This window comes from Arachis stenosperma, chromosome 1 (genome assembly GCF_014773155.1).
Source record: "Arachis stenosperma cultivar V10309 chromosome 1, arast.V10309.gnm1.PFL2, whole genome shotgun sequence".
Lineage (NCBI taxonomy): Eukaryota > Viridiplantae > Streptophyta > Magnoliopsida > Fabales > Fabaceae > Arachis > Arachis stenosperma.
The window spans coordinates 129,852,362-129,869,760 of record NC_080377.1 but is presented as its reverse complement, the minus strand read 5'-3'; the positions used below and the strand labels follow the sequence as shown (position 1 = coordinate 129,869,760).

The 17,399-nt window shown below is 38.6% G+C and overlaps 1 long non-coding RNA gene and 1 other non-coding gene across 2 annotated transcripts; both read left to right on the top strand.

Moving 5' to 3' along the window:
* Window positions 1-464: 464 nt before the first annotated feature.
* On the top strand, window positions 465-572 carry LOC130952754 (small nucleolar RNA R71). Its single transcript, XR_009074935.1, has one exon. It is a non-coding gene; the product is annotated as a small nucleolar RNA R71 (small nucleolar RNA).
* A 12,120-nt stretch (window positions 573-12,692) lies between these two features.
* Window positions 12,693-16,867, top strand: LOC130940363 (uncharacterized). The gene is made up of 3 exons (XR_009070289.1): window positions 12,693-13,337; window positions 13,518-13,695; window positions 16,324-16,867. It is a non-coding gene; the product is annotated as an uncharacterized LOC130940363 (long non-coding RNA).
* The last annotated feature ends 532 nt before the right edge of the window (window positions 16,868-17,399 follow it).

Genomic DNA, 17,399 nt, shown 5'->3' with positions numbered 1-17,399 from the left:
GGTCTCTGTTGATCCTTCCATGAGAAATTTGGATGATTTCTCCATGAAGAATTATAGGTGTTTCCATAGGGTTCTCCCATGTAATTCACCTCTTCCATTGAAGGGTTCTCAGGATCATAAGCCTCTTCTTCAGATAAAGCATCCTTAGTACTGCCTGGTGCATTTTGCATTCCAGACAGACTTTGAGAAATCAAATAGACTTGCTGAGTAAATATTTTGTTCTGAGCCAATATGGCATTCAGAGTATCAATCTCAAGAACTCCTTTCTTCTGATTTGTCCCATTGTTCACAGGATTCCTTTCAGAAGTGTACATGAATTGGTTATTTGCAACCATTTCAATTAGCTCTTGAGCTTCTGCAAGCGTCTTCTTCAGATGAAGAGATCCTCCAGCAGAGCTATCCAAAGACATCTTGGATAGTTCAGAGAGTCCATCATAGAAAATACCTATGATGCTCCATTCAGAAAGCATGTTAGAAGGACATTTTCTGATCAATTGTTTGTATCTTTCCCAAGCTTCATAGAGGGATTCTCCTTCCTTCTGCCTGAAGGTTTGGACTTCCACTCTAAGCTTACTCAATTTTTGAGGTGGAAAGAACTTTGCCAAGAAGGCATTGACTAGCTTTTCCCAAGAGTTCAGGCTGTCTTTAGGTTGTAAGTCCAACCATATTCTAGCTCTGTCTCTTACAGCAAAAGGGAATAGCATAAGTCTGTAGACCTCAGGTTCAACCCCATTAGTCTTGACAGTGTCACAGATTTGCAAGAACTCAGCTAAAAACTGATGAGGATCTTCCAATGGAAGTCCATGGAACTTGCAATTCTGTTGCATTAGAGAAACTAATTGAGGCTTAAGCTCAAACTTGTTTGCTCCAATGGCAGGGATAGAGATGCTTCTCCCATAGAAGTCGGGAGTAGGTGCAGTAAAATCACCCAGCACCTTCCTTGCATTGTTGGCATTGTTGTTGTTTTTGGCTGCCATGGGTTCTTCTTCTTTGAAGATTTCTGTTAGGTCCTCTACAGAGAGTTGTGCCTTAGCTTCTCTTAGCTTTCACTTCAAGGTCCTTTCAGGTTCAGGGTCAGCTTCAATAAGAATGCCTTTGTCTTTGCTCCTGCTCATATGAAAGAGAAGAGAACAAGAAAATGTGGAATCCTCTATGTCACAGTATAGAGATTCCTTGAGGTGTCAGAGGAACAGAAAAATAGAAGAAAGAGGTAGAAGAATTCGAACTTAGTGAGATAGAGTTTGAATTGTGCATTGAGGAGGAGTGTCACTCCATAAATAGAAGGATGTGAGAAGAGGGGAAGAGATTTTTTTGAAAATTAAGTTAAAAAGATTTTAAAAATATTTTGAAAAACTTGAATTGATTTTCGAAAACTAAAAGTGGAAAAGAAATCAAGTGATTTTTGAAAAAGATTTTGAAATTAGAAATCAAAAAGATATGATTGAAAAGTTATGGTTTTTTTAAAAAGATGTGATTGAGAAGATATGATTTGAAAAACAATTTTAAAAAGATTTGATTTTAAAAATTAATGACTTGCCTAACAAGAAAAGATATGATTCAAACATTAAACCTTTCTCAACAGAAAAGGCAACATACTTGAAATGTTCAATCAAATCATTAATTGATAGCAAGTATTTTTGAAAAAGGAAAGAAATTGATTTTGAAAAAGATTTGATTGAAAAGATTTGATTTGAAAAAGATTTGATTTTGAAAAATTTTGAAAACTTGAAAAAAAATCTGAATTAAAAACAGAATCTTCCCTCTTGTGCCATCCTGGTGTTAAACGCCCAGAATGGTGCACATTCTGGCGTTTAACGCCCAAAGCTCTACCCTTTTGGGCGTTAAACACCCAGCCAGGCACCCTGGCTGGCATTTAAACGCCAGTCTGTCCTTCTTCACTGGGCGTTTTGAACGCCCAGCTTTTTCTGTATAATTCCTCTGCTGCATGTACTGAATCTTCAGTTCCCTGTATTATTGACTTGAAAACAGAACTAAGATCAAATAAACAATGCATGCAAGACACCAAACTTAAAATTAGACACTAGACTCAAACAAGAAACATAAAATATTTTTGGTTTTTTTATGATTTTGTAATTTTTTTGGATTTTTCAAAAATTAAGTGGAAAAGAAAATAAAGGTATCAAAATTCTTAATGAGAATTCCAGGAATCATGCAATGCTAGTCTAAGACTTCGGTCCAGGAATTAGACATGGCTTCACAGCCAGCCAAGCTTTCAAAGAAAGCTTCGGTCCAAAACACTAGACATGGCCAATGGCCAGCCAAGCCTTAGCAGATCATTGCTCCAATAGCAAGATTGATAGAAATCAACAAGCTCTTGTGATGATCAGTTGAAACCTCGGTCCAATAAGATTAGACATGGCTTCACAGCCAGCCAGATTTCAACAGATCATCATGAAACTCTAGAATTCATTCTTAAGGACTCTGAAAAATACCTAATCTAAGCAGCAAGATGAACCGTCAGTTGTCCATACTCGAAACAATCTCCGGCAACGGCACCAAAAACTTGGTGCACGAAATTGTGATCACTACTTTTCACAACTCAAATAATCCCCGGTAATGAATCCAAAAACTTGGTGTTCAATACCATGGCATAAACACAACTTCGCACAACTAACCAGCAAGTGCACTGGGTCATCCAAGTAATAAACCTTACGCGAGTAAGGGTTGATCCCACGGAGATTGTTGGTATGAAGCAAGCTATGGTCACCTTGTAAATCTTAGTCAGGCAGACTCAAATGGGTATGGGTGATATATGAATAAAACATAAAGATAAAGATAGAGATACTTATGCAATTCATTGGTGAGAACTTCAGATAAGCGAATGGAGATGCTTTGTCCCTTCCGTCTCTCTGCTTTCCTACTGTCTTCATCCAATCCTTCTTACTCCTTTCCATGGCAAGCTGTATGCAAGGGTTTCACCGTTGTCAGTGGCTACCTCCCATCCTCTCAGTGGAAATGTTCAACGCACCCTGTCACGGCACGGCTATCCAGCTGTCGGTTCTCGATCATGTCGGAATAGAATCCAGTGATTCTTTTGCGTCTGTCACTAACGCCCCACAATCGCGAGTTTGAAGCTCGTCACAGTCATTCAATCATTGAATCCTACTCAGAATACCACAGACAAGGTTTAGACCTTCCGGATTCTCTTGAATGCCGCCATCAATTCTAGCTTATACCACGAAGATTCCGGTTAAAGAATCCAAGAGATAAACATTAGAGCCTTGTTTGCTTGTAGAACAAAAGTGGTTGTCAGTCACTTGTTCATAAGTGAGAATGATGATGAGCGTCACATAATCATCACATTCATCATGTTCTTGAGTGCGAATGAATATCTTGGAATAAGAACAAGCTGAATTGAATAGAAGAATAATAGTAATTGCATTAATACTCGAGGTACAGCAGAGCTCCACACCTTAATCTATGGTGTGTAGAAACTCTACCGTTGAAAATACATAAGAACAAGATCTAGGCATGGCCGTGAGGCCAGCCTCCCAATGATCTAAGATAGCATAAGACTAAAGATAGCTACCCAGATACAAAATACAATAGCAAAAGCTCCTACTTATAGAGAACTAGTAGCTTAAGGTTTACAAAGATGAGTAAATGACATAAAAATCCACTTCCGGGCCCACTTGGTGTGTGCTTGGGCTGAGCATTGAAGCATTTTCGTGTAGAGACTCTTCTTGGAGTTAAACGCCAGCTTTTGTGCCAGTTTGGGCGTTTAACTCCCATTCTTGTGCCAGTTCCGGCGTTTAACACCGGGCATTCTTGGGCTGATTTGGAACGCCGGTTTGGGCCATCAAATCCTGGGCAAAGTATGGACTCTTATACATTTCTGGAAAGCCCAGGATGTCTACTTTCCAACGCCGTTGAGAGCGCGCCAATTAGGCTCCTGTAGCTCCAGAAAATCAACTTCGAGTGCAGGGAGGTCAGAATCCAACAGCATCTGCAGTCCTTTTCAGTCTCTGAATCAGATTTTTGCTCAGGTCCTTCAATTTCAGCCAGAAAACACCTGAAATCACAGAAAAACACACAAACTCATAGTAAAGTCCAGAAAAGTGAATTTTAACTAAAAACTAATAAAAATATACTAAAAACTAACTAAATCCTACTAGAAACATACTAAAAATAATGCCAAAAAGCGTACAAATCATCCGCTCATCAGGCACCGAAGGCCGGAGAAACCTCTAGAAAGACGAAAGGGAAGGCAAAAGCCTCCTCCTCCGAGTCATGGGAGATGGAGAGATTCATCTCAAGGGTGCATCAAGACCACTTCTATGAAGTTGTGGTCATGAAGAAGGTGATCCCCGAGGTCCCTTTCAAACTCAAAAAGAGTGAATATCTGGAGATCTGACATGAGATCCAAAGAAGAGGTTGGGAAGTTCTTACCAACCCCATTCAACAATTCGGAATCTTAATGGTTCAAGAGTTCTATGCCAATGCATGGATCACCAAGAACCATGATCAAAGTGTGAACCCGGACCCAAAAAATTGGCTTACAATGGTTCGGGGGAAATGCTTAGATTTTAGTCTGAAAAATGTGAGGTTGGCATTCAACTTGCCCATGATGCAAGGAGATGAACACCCTTACACTAGAAGGGTCAACTTTGATCAAAGGTTGGACCAAGTCCTCATAGACATTTGTGAAGAGGGCGCTCAATGGAAGAGAGATTCAAGAGGGAAGCCGGTTCAACTGAGAAGGCATGACCTCAAGCCCATGGCTAGGGGATGGTTGGAGTTTATCCAACGCTCAATCATTCCCACTAGCAACCGGTCTGAAGTTACTATAGACCGGGCTATCATGATTCATAGCATCATGATTGGAGAAGAAGTAGAAGTTCATGAGGTTATAGCCCAAGAACTTTATAAGGTGGCGGACAAGTCCTCTACCTTGGCAAGGTTAGCCTTTCCTCATCTCATTTGTCACCTCTGTTATTCAGTTGGAATTGACATAGAGGGAGACATCCTCATTGATGAGGACAAGCCCATCACTAAGAAAAGGATGGAGCAAACAAGAGATTCCACTCATCATGAAATCCCTGAGATGCCTCAAGGGATGCACTTTCCTCCACAAAACTACTGGGAGCAAATCAACACCACCCTAGGAGAATTGAGTTCCAACATGGGACAACTAAGGGTGAAGCACCAAGAACATTCCATCCTCCTCCATGAAATTAGAGAATATCAAAGAATCATGAGAGAGGAGCAACAAAGGCAAGGAAGAGACATTGAAGAGCTCAAGCACTCCATAAGATCTTCAAGAGGAAGAACAAGCCGCCATCGCTAAGGTGGACCCGTTCTTTAATCTCCTTGTTCTTTATTTTTCTGTTTTTTGAATTTTCATGCTTATGTTTATCTATGTTTGCGTCTTATGATCATTAGTGTCTTAGTGTCTATGCCTTAAAGTTATGAATGTCCTATGAATCCATCACCTTTCTTGAATGAAAAATGTTCTTAATTGAAAAAGAGAAGAATTGCATGAATTTTAAATTTTATAACAGATTAATTATTTTGATGTGGTGGCAATGCCTTTGACTTCTGAATGTATGCTTGAACAATGCATATGCCTTTTGAATTTGTTGTTCATGAATGTTGGCTCTTGAAAGAATGATGAAAAAGGAGACATGTTACTGAGGATCTGAAAAATCATAAAAATGATTCTTGAAGCAAGAAAAAGTAGTGAATACAAAAAAAAATGAAAAGAAAAAGAAAAAAAATAATAAAGTTGTGATCCAAGGCAAAAGAGTGTGCTTAAGAACCCTGGACACCTCTAATTGGGGACTCTAGCAAAGTTGAGTCACAATCTGAAAAGGTTCACCCAGTTATGTGTCTGTGGCATGTATGTATCCGGTGGTAATACTGGAAGACAGAGTGCTTTGGGCCATGGCCAAAACTTATAAAGTAGTTGTGTTCAAGAATCATCATACTTAACTAGGAGAATCAATAACATTATCTGGATTCTGAGTTCCTATAGAAGCCAATCATTCTGAATTTCAAAGGATAGAGTGAGATGCCAAAACTGTTCAGAGGCAAAAAGCTAAAAGTCCCGCTCATCTAATTAATACTGATCTTCATAGATGTTTTTGGGATTCATTTGATTTTCAGTTGCTTGGGGACAAGCAACAATTTAAGTTTGGTGTTGTGATGAGCGGATAATTTATACGCTTTTTGGCATTGTTTTTAGTATGTTTTTAGTATGTTTTAGTTGGTTTTTATTATATTTTTATTAGTTTTTAGTTAAAATTCACTTTTCTGGACTTTACCATGAGTTTGTGTGTTTTTCTGTGATTTCAGGTATTTTCTGGCTGAAATTGAGGGATCTGAGCAAAAATCTGATTCAGAGGCTGAAAAGGACTGCAGATGCTGTTGGATTCTGACCTTCCTGCACTTGAAGTGGATTTTATGGAGCTACAGAAGCCCAATTGGCGCGCTCTGAACTGTGTTAAAAAGTAGACATCTTGGGCTTTCCAGTATCCATGCTTTGCCCGAGATTTGATGGCCCAAACCGGCGTTCCAAATCAGCTCAAAACTGCCCGGCGTTAAACACCGGAACTGGCACAAGAATGGGAGTTAAACGCCCAAACTGGCACAAAAGCTGGTGTTTAACTCCAAGAAGAGTCTTTACACATGAAAGCTTCAATGCTCAGCCCAAGCACACACCAAGTGGGCCCGGAAGTGGGTTTTTATGTCATTTACTCATTTCTGTAAACACTAGGCTACTAGTTCTCTACAAATAGGACCTTTTGCTATTGTATTTTGATCTTTGGATCATTTTAGATCTTTTGATCATCTTTGGATGTCTAGTTCTTAAATCATTGGGAGGCTGGCCATTCGACCATGCCTAGACCTTGTTCTTATGTATTAATACCTCGAGTATTAATGCAATTACTATTGTTCTTCTATTCAATTCAGCTTATTCTTGTTCTAAGATATCACTTGTTCCTCAACTTGATGAATGTGATGATCCGTGACACTCATCATCATTCTCACCTATGAACGCGTGCCTGACAACCACCTCTGTTCTACCTTAGATTGAGTGGATATCTCTTGGATCCCTTAATCGGAATCTTCGTGGTATAAGCTAGAATTGATGGTGGCATTCAAGAGAATCCGGAAGGTCTAAACCTTGTCTGTGGTATTCTGAGTAGGATTCAAGGATTGAATGACTGTGACGAGTTTCAAACTCCTGAAGGCTGGGCGTTAATGACAGACGCAAAAGAATCAATGGATTCTATTCCAACCTGATTGAGAACCGACAGATGATTAGCCGTGCTGTGACAGAGCACGTTGAACATTTTCACTGAGAGGACGGGACTGTAGCCACTGACAACGGTGATGCCCAACATACAGCTTACCATGGAAAGGAGTAAGAAGGATTGGATGAAGACAGTAGGAAAGCAGAGAGACGGAAGGGACAAAGCATCTCCATACGCTTATCTGAAATTCTCACCAATGAATTACATAAGTATCTCTAACTTTATTTTATGTTTTATTCATAAATCATCCATAACCATTTGAATTTTCCTGTCTGAGATTTACGAGATGACCATAGCTTGCTTCATACCAACAATCTCCGTGGGATCGACCCTTACTCGCGTAAGGTTTATTACTTGGACGACCCAGTACATTTGCTGGTTAGTTGTGCGAAGTTGTGATAAAGAGTTGAGATTGCAATTGAGCATACCATGTTGATGGTGCCATTGATGATCACAATTTCGTGCACCAATCCCCACCTACCATATTCTCCCCTTTTCTCAACATTCATCCTCTCTTTCCAATAAACATTCTTCCCAAAACCCTTCACCAATCACCTTAATCTCTCTTCCCAATCACCCCCTTCACCACTCACACCCATCCACTATTCCCCATAAACCCCACCTACCTTCAAAATTCAAATTTCTTTCCCACCCAAACCTACCCTAAATGGCCGAACCTACTCCCTCAACCTTCACTATATAAACCCCTCCATTCTTCTTCATTTTCACACAACACAAACCTCTCTTCTCCTTCTTGGCCGAATACACCTCTCCCCCTCTCCTCCATATTTTCTTCTTCTTCTTCTCTTCCTTCATCTCTTGCTCGAGGGCGAGCAATATTCTAAGTTTGGTGTGGTAAAAGCATAGCTTTTTTGTTTTTCCATAACCATTGATGGCACCTAAGGCCGGAGAATCCTCTAGAAAAGGGAAAAGGAAGACAAAAGCTTCCACCTCCGAGTCATGAGAGATGAAAAGATTCATCTCCAAAGCCCATCAAGACCACTTCTATGATGTTGTGGCCAAGAAGAAGGTGATCCCCGAGGTCCCTTTCAAGCTCAAGAAAAATGAGTATCCGGAGATCCGACACGAGGTCCAAAGAAGAGGTTGGGAAGTTCTAACCAACCCCATCCAACAAGTCAGAATCTTAATGGTTCAAGAGTTCTATGCCAATGCATGGATCACTAGGAACCATGATCAAAGTAAAAACCCGAACCCAAAGAATTATCTTACAATGGTTCGGGGGAAATACTTAGATTTTAGTCCGGAAAATGTGAGGTTGGCGTTCAACTTGCCCATGATGCAAGGAGATGCACGCCCCTACACTAGAAGGGTCAACTTTAATCAAAGGTTGGACCAAGTCCTTATGGACATATGTGTGGAAGGAGCTCAATGGAAAAGAGATTCCAAAGGTAAGCCGGTTCAACTAAGAAGACCGGACCTCAAGCCTGTGGCTAGAGGATGGTTGGAGTTCATCTAACGCTCCCTCATCCCCACTAGCAACCGATCTGAAGTTACTGTGGATCGGGCCATCATGATTCATAGCATCATGAATGGAGAGGAAGTAGAAGTTCATGAAGTCATCTGCCATGAATTCTACAAAATAGCCGATAAGCCCTCTACTTGGCAAGGCTAGCTTTTTCTCATCTTATTTGCCATCTATGTTACTCAGTTGGAGTTATCATAGAATGAGACATCCTCATTGAGGAGGACAAGCCCATCACTAAGAAAAGGATGGAGCAAACAAGAGAGCCCACTCATGGAACCCAAGAGACGCATGAGGAAGCTCATCACCAAGAAATCCCGGAGATGCCTCAAGGGATGCACTTTCCTTCCAACAACTATTGGGAACAACTCAACACTTCCTTAGAAGATTTGAGTTACAATGTGGATCAATTAAGGGTGGAACATCAAGAGCACTCCATCATTCTCCATGAAATTAGAGAAAATCAAAGAGCAATGAGGGAGGAGCAACAAAGGCAAGGAAGGGACATAGAAGAGCTTAAGGACATCATTGGTCCTTCAAGAAGAAGACGCTACTAAGGTGGACTCATTCCTTAACTTCCTTGTTCTTATCTCTGTTTTTCGATTTTTATGCTATATGTGTGTTTATGTTTTATGTCTCTACCTCATGATCATTAGTATTGAGTAACTATGTCTTAAGGCTATAAATAATTCCATAAATCCTTCACCTTTCTTAAATTAAAAATTTTTTTAAATCAAAAGAACAAGAAGTATATAAATTTTGAAAATTGTTCTTGAATTTAGTTTAATTATAATGATGTGGTGACAATACTTTTTGTTTTCTGAATGAATACTTAAACAGTGCATATTTTTTATCTTGTTGTTTATGAATGTTAAAATTGTTGGCTCTTGAAAGAATGATGAAAAAGAGAAATGTTATTGATGATCTGAAAAATCATAAAATTGATTCTTTTAATCAAGAAAAAGCAGTAAAAAAGCAAAAGCTTGTGAAAAAAAATGGCGAAAAAAAAATTTGAAAGAGAAAGAAAAAGCAAGCAGAAAATGCCAATAGCCCTTAAAACCAAAAGGCAAGGGTAAAAAGGATCCAAGGCTTTGAGCATCAATGGATAGGAGGGCCCAAGGAAATAAAATCCAGGCCTAAGCAACTAAATCAAGCTGTCCCTAACCATGTGCTTGTGGCATGCAGGTCCAAGTAAAAAGCTTGAGACTGAGTGGTTAAAGTCGTGATCCAAAGCAAAAAGAGTGTGCTTAAGAGCTCTGGACACCTCTAACTGGGGACTCTAGCAAAGCTGAGTCACAATCTGAAAAGGTTCACCCAGTCATATGTCTGTGGCATTATGTATCCGGTGGTAATACTGGAAAACAAAATGCTTAGGGCCACGGCCAAGACTCATAAAAGTAGCTGTGTTCAAGAATCAACAAACTTAACTAGGAGAATCATTAACACTATCTGAAATTTTAAGTTCCTATAGAAGCCAATCATTCTAAACTTCAAAGGAAAAAGTGAGATGCCAAAACTGTTCAGAAGCAAAAAGCTACAAGTCCCGCTCATCTAATTAGAATTAATATTCATTGATATTTTGGGATTTATAGTATATTCTCTTCTTATCCTAATTGATCTTCAGTTGCTTGGGGACAAGCAACAATTTAAGTTTGGTGTTGCGATGAGCGGATAATTTATACGGTTTTTGGCATTGTTTTTAGGTAGCTTTTAGTATGATCTAGTTACTTTTAGGGATGTTTTCATTAGTTTTTATGCTAAATTCACATTTCTGGACTTACCCATGAGTTTGTGTGTTTTTCTGTGATTTCAGGTATTTTCTGGCTGAAATTGAGGGGCCTGAGCAAAACTCTGATAGGAGGCTGACAAAGTACTGCTAATGCTGTTGGAATCTGACCTCCCTGCACTCAAAATGAAATTTCTGGAGCTACAGAACTCCAAATGGCGCGCTCTCAACGGCGTTGGAAGGTAGACATCCAGAGCTTTCCAAAAATATATAATAGTTCATACTTTATTCGTAATTCGACGACATAAACTGGCGCTCAATGCCAGTTCCATGTAGCATTCTGGAGTCAAACGCCAGAAACACGTCACGAATTAGAGTTGAACGCCCAAAACACGTTACAACTTGGCGTTCAACTCCAAGAGAAGCCTCAGCTCGTGGATAGATCAAGCTCAGCCCAGGCACACACCAAGTGGGCCCCAGAAGTGAATTTATGCATCAATTACTTACTTCTGTAAACCCTAATAGCTAGTTTAGTATAAATAGAACTTTTTACTAGTTTATTATATGTCTTTGACTATCTAGTCTTTTGACCACATATCCGGTCCTTCTCCCTATTTTCGAATTTCATATCATATTTTGGGGGCTGGCCATTCGGCCATGCTTGGACCTTCATCACTTATGTATTTTCAATGGTGGAGTTTCTACACACCATAGATTAAGGGTATGGAGCTCTGCTGTACCTCAAGTTTCAATGCGAGTACTACTATTTTCTATTCAATTCGACTTATTCTTATTCTAAGATATTCGTTGCACTTCAACATGATGAATGTGATGATCCGTGACACTCATCATCATTCTCACCTATGAATGCGTGACTAACAACCACTTCCGTTCTACCTTAGACCGGGCGCATATCTCTTGGATTCCTTAATCAGAATCTTCGTGGTATAAGCTAGAATTGATGCGGCATTCATGGGAATCCGGAAAGTCTAACCTTGTCTGTGGTACTCCGAGTAGGATTCCAGAATTGAATGACTGTGATGAGCTTCAAACTCGCAATTGCTGGGCGTGATGACAAACGCAAAGGAATCAAGGGATTCTATTCCAACATGATCGAGAACTGACAGATGATTAGTCGTGCTGTGACAGAGCATTTGGACCATTTTCACTGAGAGGATGGGATGTAGCCATTGACAACGGTGATGCCCTACATACAGCTTGCCATAGAAAGGAGTGACAAAGATTGGATAGAAGCAGTAGGAAAGCAGAGATTCGGAAGGAACACAGCACCTCCATACACTTATCTAAAATTCCCATCATTGAATTACATGAGTAACTCTATCTTTATTTTCTGTTTAAATTTATTATTATTATTCGAAAATCCAATAATCTCTTAATATAGTTGAATCCGCTTGACTGTGATTTACAAGATGACCATAGCTTGCTTCATACCAACAATCTCTGTGGGATCGACCTTTACTCACGTAAGGTATTACTTGGACGACCCAGTACCCTTGCTAGTTAGTTGTGCGGAGTTGTGGAAAAGTGTGATTTATGTTTGAGAGCACCAAGTCTTTGGAGCCATTGTTGATGATCACAATTTCGTCCACTAGTAATTAAATAGAGTTTCATGATAATTTAAGTTTAAATTAATTAGAATTTTTATATAAACTTTATTAGATATTTGGTATAATTGAAATTATAATTTTAGTAATTGAAAAAGAAGAAAGAATTGTACTGTTCAATTTAAGTAATTTTTAATGAATTATGTTGTATTTTATTAATTTGTACTCTTAGAGATTAATTTATTAGAAATGATTAGTTTGATTTTTATAAATACTTTAAGTTTAAGTTAATTAATGTTCAAGTACAATTTTTATTATAATTAGTTATTATACACAAATTGAAATTAGAGTTTTGATAAAAAGTTATATCATTTAATTTGAATAATTAATATTGAGTTTAAGTTATATTTTATAAATATGTGATTAATATGTTCATTTTATATTTTAAATTAGAAATAATTGATTGAGCCTAGAAATATGTTGATAAATAATGTTCCTAAATATTTTTAATAGAGCATATTTGATTTTAAAATTACTTTACCCTCTAATTTTATCAAAATATCTATTTATATCTATCCATATTCTTTTATAAAATCCCTAATTCCTAAACCTAAATTCCCAAATCAACTCAAAAACCCTAATTTCTCAAATTGGAAACCTAAGTTCCTAATCAGAAACCCTAACCCTAAACCCTTTTGCCTCAGCCGCACCCTCACCCCTCTTTCACCCTCTTTAGCGTAACACACTCAGCCCCACTCAAACTCACACGCGGACAAGAGAGGAAGAAGGAGAAAAGGATGGCGTCGGCAGGGTGGGTGCCGCTGTCGCTGTCGTTGCCACGTCTGAGGGAGAATGAGATCAACAGAGTGTGCAGTTGCTGAACCCAAGATCGCTACTGCTGAGGGCTTTGTCACCGCCGTCCATGGAACCATGAGTCGCGCCGCTGTCACTAAGGGGAGGAGGGAGAAGGCGTGATGCTGGAGGAGCGCAACCCGCCGCGTCGCCGTAGGTCCCTTGCCATCGAGCTCGAAGGAGCAAGGGAGAACGACGTTGGGTTTGAGGGAGACAGAGGTGGAGTGGCGCGAGGTGGAAGGCGAGCTGTTCGCGTTGCCGTTTGCGCCACCGTTACTGAGCCTTAGCGCCGCCGCCGCCGGGTCTCACTGCTATGCGTCGCTATCCAAAGCAGAGAGTCACGATGGAGCTTTGTTTGTGCTTCTCTGGTCTGCCGAGAGAGGAGCTCATGGGTGGAGGATGGCCAGTTGAGGGAGAGAACGCCGTTGAGTGGGGTAAACGCCTCTGCTGTGCTTCTTGGTTACTGGTGGTGGAGCCGCATCGCCATCACCACTAGGCTGCCATTCCTGCTGCCGCTGTTTCCTCATTCTGTTATTATTGTCTAATTTGAGTTAGCATGGAGTTTCCAGAATTTTTACTGTTATCCTATTTTAATTCACCATTTTTGATTGCAGCCGTGACCACCTCACGTTGCTGCTGGCTCTGTTTGAAAATGGCTGCTACTTATGGAATCCCAGATCGGAGAGGAGAGGAGGCGTTTAACCTTGTCATTGTTGCTGCCATGGAAATAGGTGCTGGAAACTGCTATTGGAGCAGCTGTGTTTAGTGATTTTTGCGAGTTTCGACTTTGAGGTAGGGGATTTATTTCAAAATTAACAATTTTAATTTATGAATGCCAATGAGGTTTAGTGAGTAATTGATAGGAATAAGCTTGGATTGAGGTTGTGAAATTTGGATTAAGTTTGGTACTGAGATGATATTCTGGTGTTTCAATTAGTTTATTGAGTTTAGGTTATGGCTAAGAATGTCACTGGGTTTTGTTATTGTGAGTAATTAATTTGACAAGTTTAATTTTGGTTAATGCTGTGACTGATATTGGTTTTCTGATTTTGATGGATTTGTTGAGAATTCTGACCTATGTGATATTGCTGAATTGGTTGAATGTGGCTGTGAATGGTGATTCATTTGATAATACTTGTTACACTAAAATTTGATGAGTTAACTATTGAAAAGTTGTCGTATTGATAATTGATGAACTGAGTTGGATTTATGTTTGGTTTGGGATTATTGTGATGATGGTTTAAGTTGTGGCTATATTTTGATTATTGAGAATAAGCGTTTGTTGTTGATTTTAGTAATCTGATATGTCAGAATGGCTGTGAAATTGACTTGTGACTGGTTGGAATTGGTTTTGATGCTTGCTAATATTGATTCGTGATTAATCAGAATTATGTTTGAGAACTGCTAAAAGATTGAAGTTTGATTACCGAGTTGTTTTCTTGAAATATGACTTCTAAAACAAAATAGCTACTTTGTTAACAAGTAAATAACTTTAAATTATGGAAGGCTGATTTTTGGGGTTACTGGTTGATTGAGTTTAATTTTGAAAGGATTCTATGATATGTTGAAAATAGTTATAAATTGATAAGATGGAAGTTGGATAGATGGATTATGTGGAAATTGTGGAGTATGATTTAATTGTTGATTATTGCGAATTATGAGTTTCTGATTGATTGAGAATCTCCTGTTGTGATAATTGTTGAGAAAGGTTTGATAAGATGTTGAAAAGAAGGAACCCGTAAGGGTGGCTAAGTCCAAGTTTTAGGGGAGGTGTTGCCGAAATTTTATAAAATCTGAGGTTTTATTTGAGAAGTTATTTTAGAAGACTTGGATTTGGAAAATGATTATTTAAGTTTTATTTAGTTAAGAAAAGAATTATTCTAATTTAAATTCGATTTACCAAAGAAAGGTTTATGTTTCAAAATTAAATTATTTAAGAAAGAAACTATGTTTTGAGATTGATTCAATATGAAAAGAATTATATTTTAAGCTTGAAATAAAGGGTTACTTTTTAGAAGTTTGGTGAATTTATAATATTTGAATTTGAATAGTAAAGAGAGATGATTTTTGAGTATTTGGAAAGTTAGTAAACTTGAGAAAGAGTTTTATTTGATTACTTCTAATCAGAGGTTATGTTTTGAAAGATGTTTAATGAATTTAAAATAAATAATTTTCTTAAGTCTTTTGATAGAGAACTAAACTGAAAAATAGTTTTAAAGTTGGCTTGACTCAAGATTGCCAAAGTAGAGATTATGAACTGAAATAAGGATTAAGATTTTCATGAACAAATGCTTGAGAAAGTTAAGAAAGGTTTAAGAAGATGTGTTAAGGATTCAAAGGGAAAGAGAGAATGAAGATTGATTTGTGTATTGTTGAGATTGAGAAAGGATAATGAAAATGATAAAAGGCAGGAATACCCTACGCGCTGTTAGTTGTTTAACTACAGGGGAAACCCATGAACTGATAATTGGTTAAATTCGGGAAGTACCCACGAACTGAATGATCATTGATCTTGGGGAAACCTATAAATTGTTATTTGTTTTATAAGCGGGAAAAACCCACGGACTGATAATCATTGATTACGGGAATAACCCATGAATTGCTATATGTTGATCTCGGGTATGACCCACGAACTGAAGATCATTGTTTGCTGTGTATTGATCTCGGGTATAACCCTGAACTGAAGATCGCTATGTTATTGTGTATTGATCTCGGGGTATAACCCACGAACTGAAGATCTCTGTTTTGTTTGTGAAATGATCTCGGGGACGCCCACGAACTGAGGATCACTGTTTCCCCTTGTGCGTATATTATGGGGTCGGGCTTTGCGCCGGCTGCCGGTAGTCACGAAGGAGTGGTATTCTTACCACCGACACATATGCACTAAGGACACAAAGGGAAGCCATATCTGGGACTTGTTCCTAGGTAATGTTGGGCTGCAGGGTGTAAATCGACACGTGAGCTCATGGCCTGTTTAGGACAGACATGCATCATATTGGTTGTGCATTTACATTTGGTTGTGTTTGCCTATATTACTTCTCTGTGATTGTGTTGTTTGTCTTATTGTGATTTGTTTGTGTGTTGAATTGAGTTTTTTACTTGTGCTAGTAGTTTGTGAATGGATAGAGATGATTAATATCTGTTGTTATGACTGAGAATCAATTATGTGGCTGAAAGATATTTAATATGACCAGTTTTGCGATTGAGATCTATTTTGGGTTTAGAAATTTAAAGAAAGTAATTATTTATCTAAAGTAAGATTAAAAAGTATTTCAAAAGGGCCTTGACAAAGATGGTTTATTAAGCAAAGTTGATTATTTGCATGTCAATCATTACTTTTGCGGCATTCCCATTCCCTATTGAGAACGTGTGGTTTGTTCTCACCCCACCCTAAAATCTTTCCCCCTTTCAATGACACAGGTTCGAAGACTCAATTTGAAGCTGCGGACGATTGTTGGACTATATTTATGAGTTAAATGTATGAGTTAAATTGCTTTCATAGAGTTTCTTCGCACTTATTGCTTAAGATTTTTATTTTATACAGAGGATATGATTTGTATCTGAGTTTTATTTGAAATCTTTTGTATGATAGATATTATTATTAATAATTATGTGATTATTATTACTTTGAAATGTTTGATATATGATTTTGATAATCAAAAACGAAATTTTCTGGAATTTTCTTAGAAACTGAAACACAATATCGAACTAAAGGCTCAATAGTAAATAGTTAATAAAGAAAAGCAGGTTAGTAACGCCTTACTTTCAGTACGATCATGATGTTTTGAAAGTTGGGTCGTTACATCCTCCAATTGTTCCAATACAAAGTCTAACTCCTTATTCTCCACCGGAGTTTCTAATCTCTCCTTCATGCTATGCTCTTCTTTTGATCTTTCGCATTGGCCACGGAAGTACCTTGAGTCTTCAAGCATTGGTAGGCTAAAGTATGCACTACCTCGGTCAAATTAGTCACAAACTCTAATGCATTCCTTTGCATGGCCTCTTGTCCTTGTAGTAGCAAAGTGAGAGAATTTCCCATTGGGGCTTGAGGTGGATAGGAAGGTTCATCATTTTGGAGAAAGGGTTTATAGTAGGAAGGTGGTTCCTCTTGGTAAGAGTATGGAGATGATGTGCATTGAGGTGGTTCTTAGTGGTAATCATAATAGGGTTGTGGTGGTTCTAAAGATTCTTGCTCATAATGGTCACAAGGATAGGATATGGGTGATTGGTGATATGGTGGGCATGGGTCATATGAAGGTGTTTGGTGAAAAGGGGCTTGTGAGTATGGTTGAGAACTATATTGAGGAGACGGTTGGTGACACATACAAGAACTACCATATCTATTCGATTGGTATGTATTAGGATTGGAGTTATACCCATATGAGACTGGAGGAAGTTATTGCCAAGAAGGTTGTCCATAAGCTTGACGTTCCTTCCAACCTTGATTGTTCCATCCTTGATGCATGTTGTCATTGAGGTTTACATTTCCTACAACA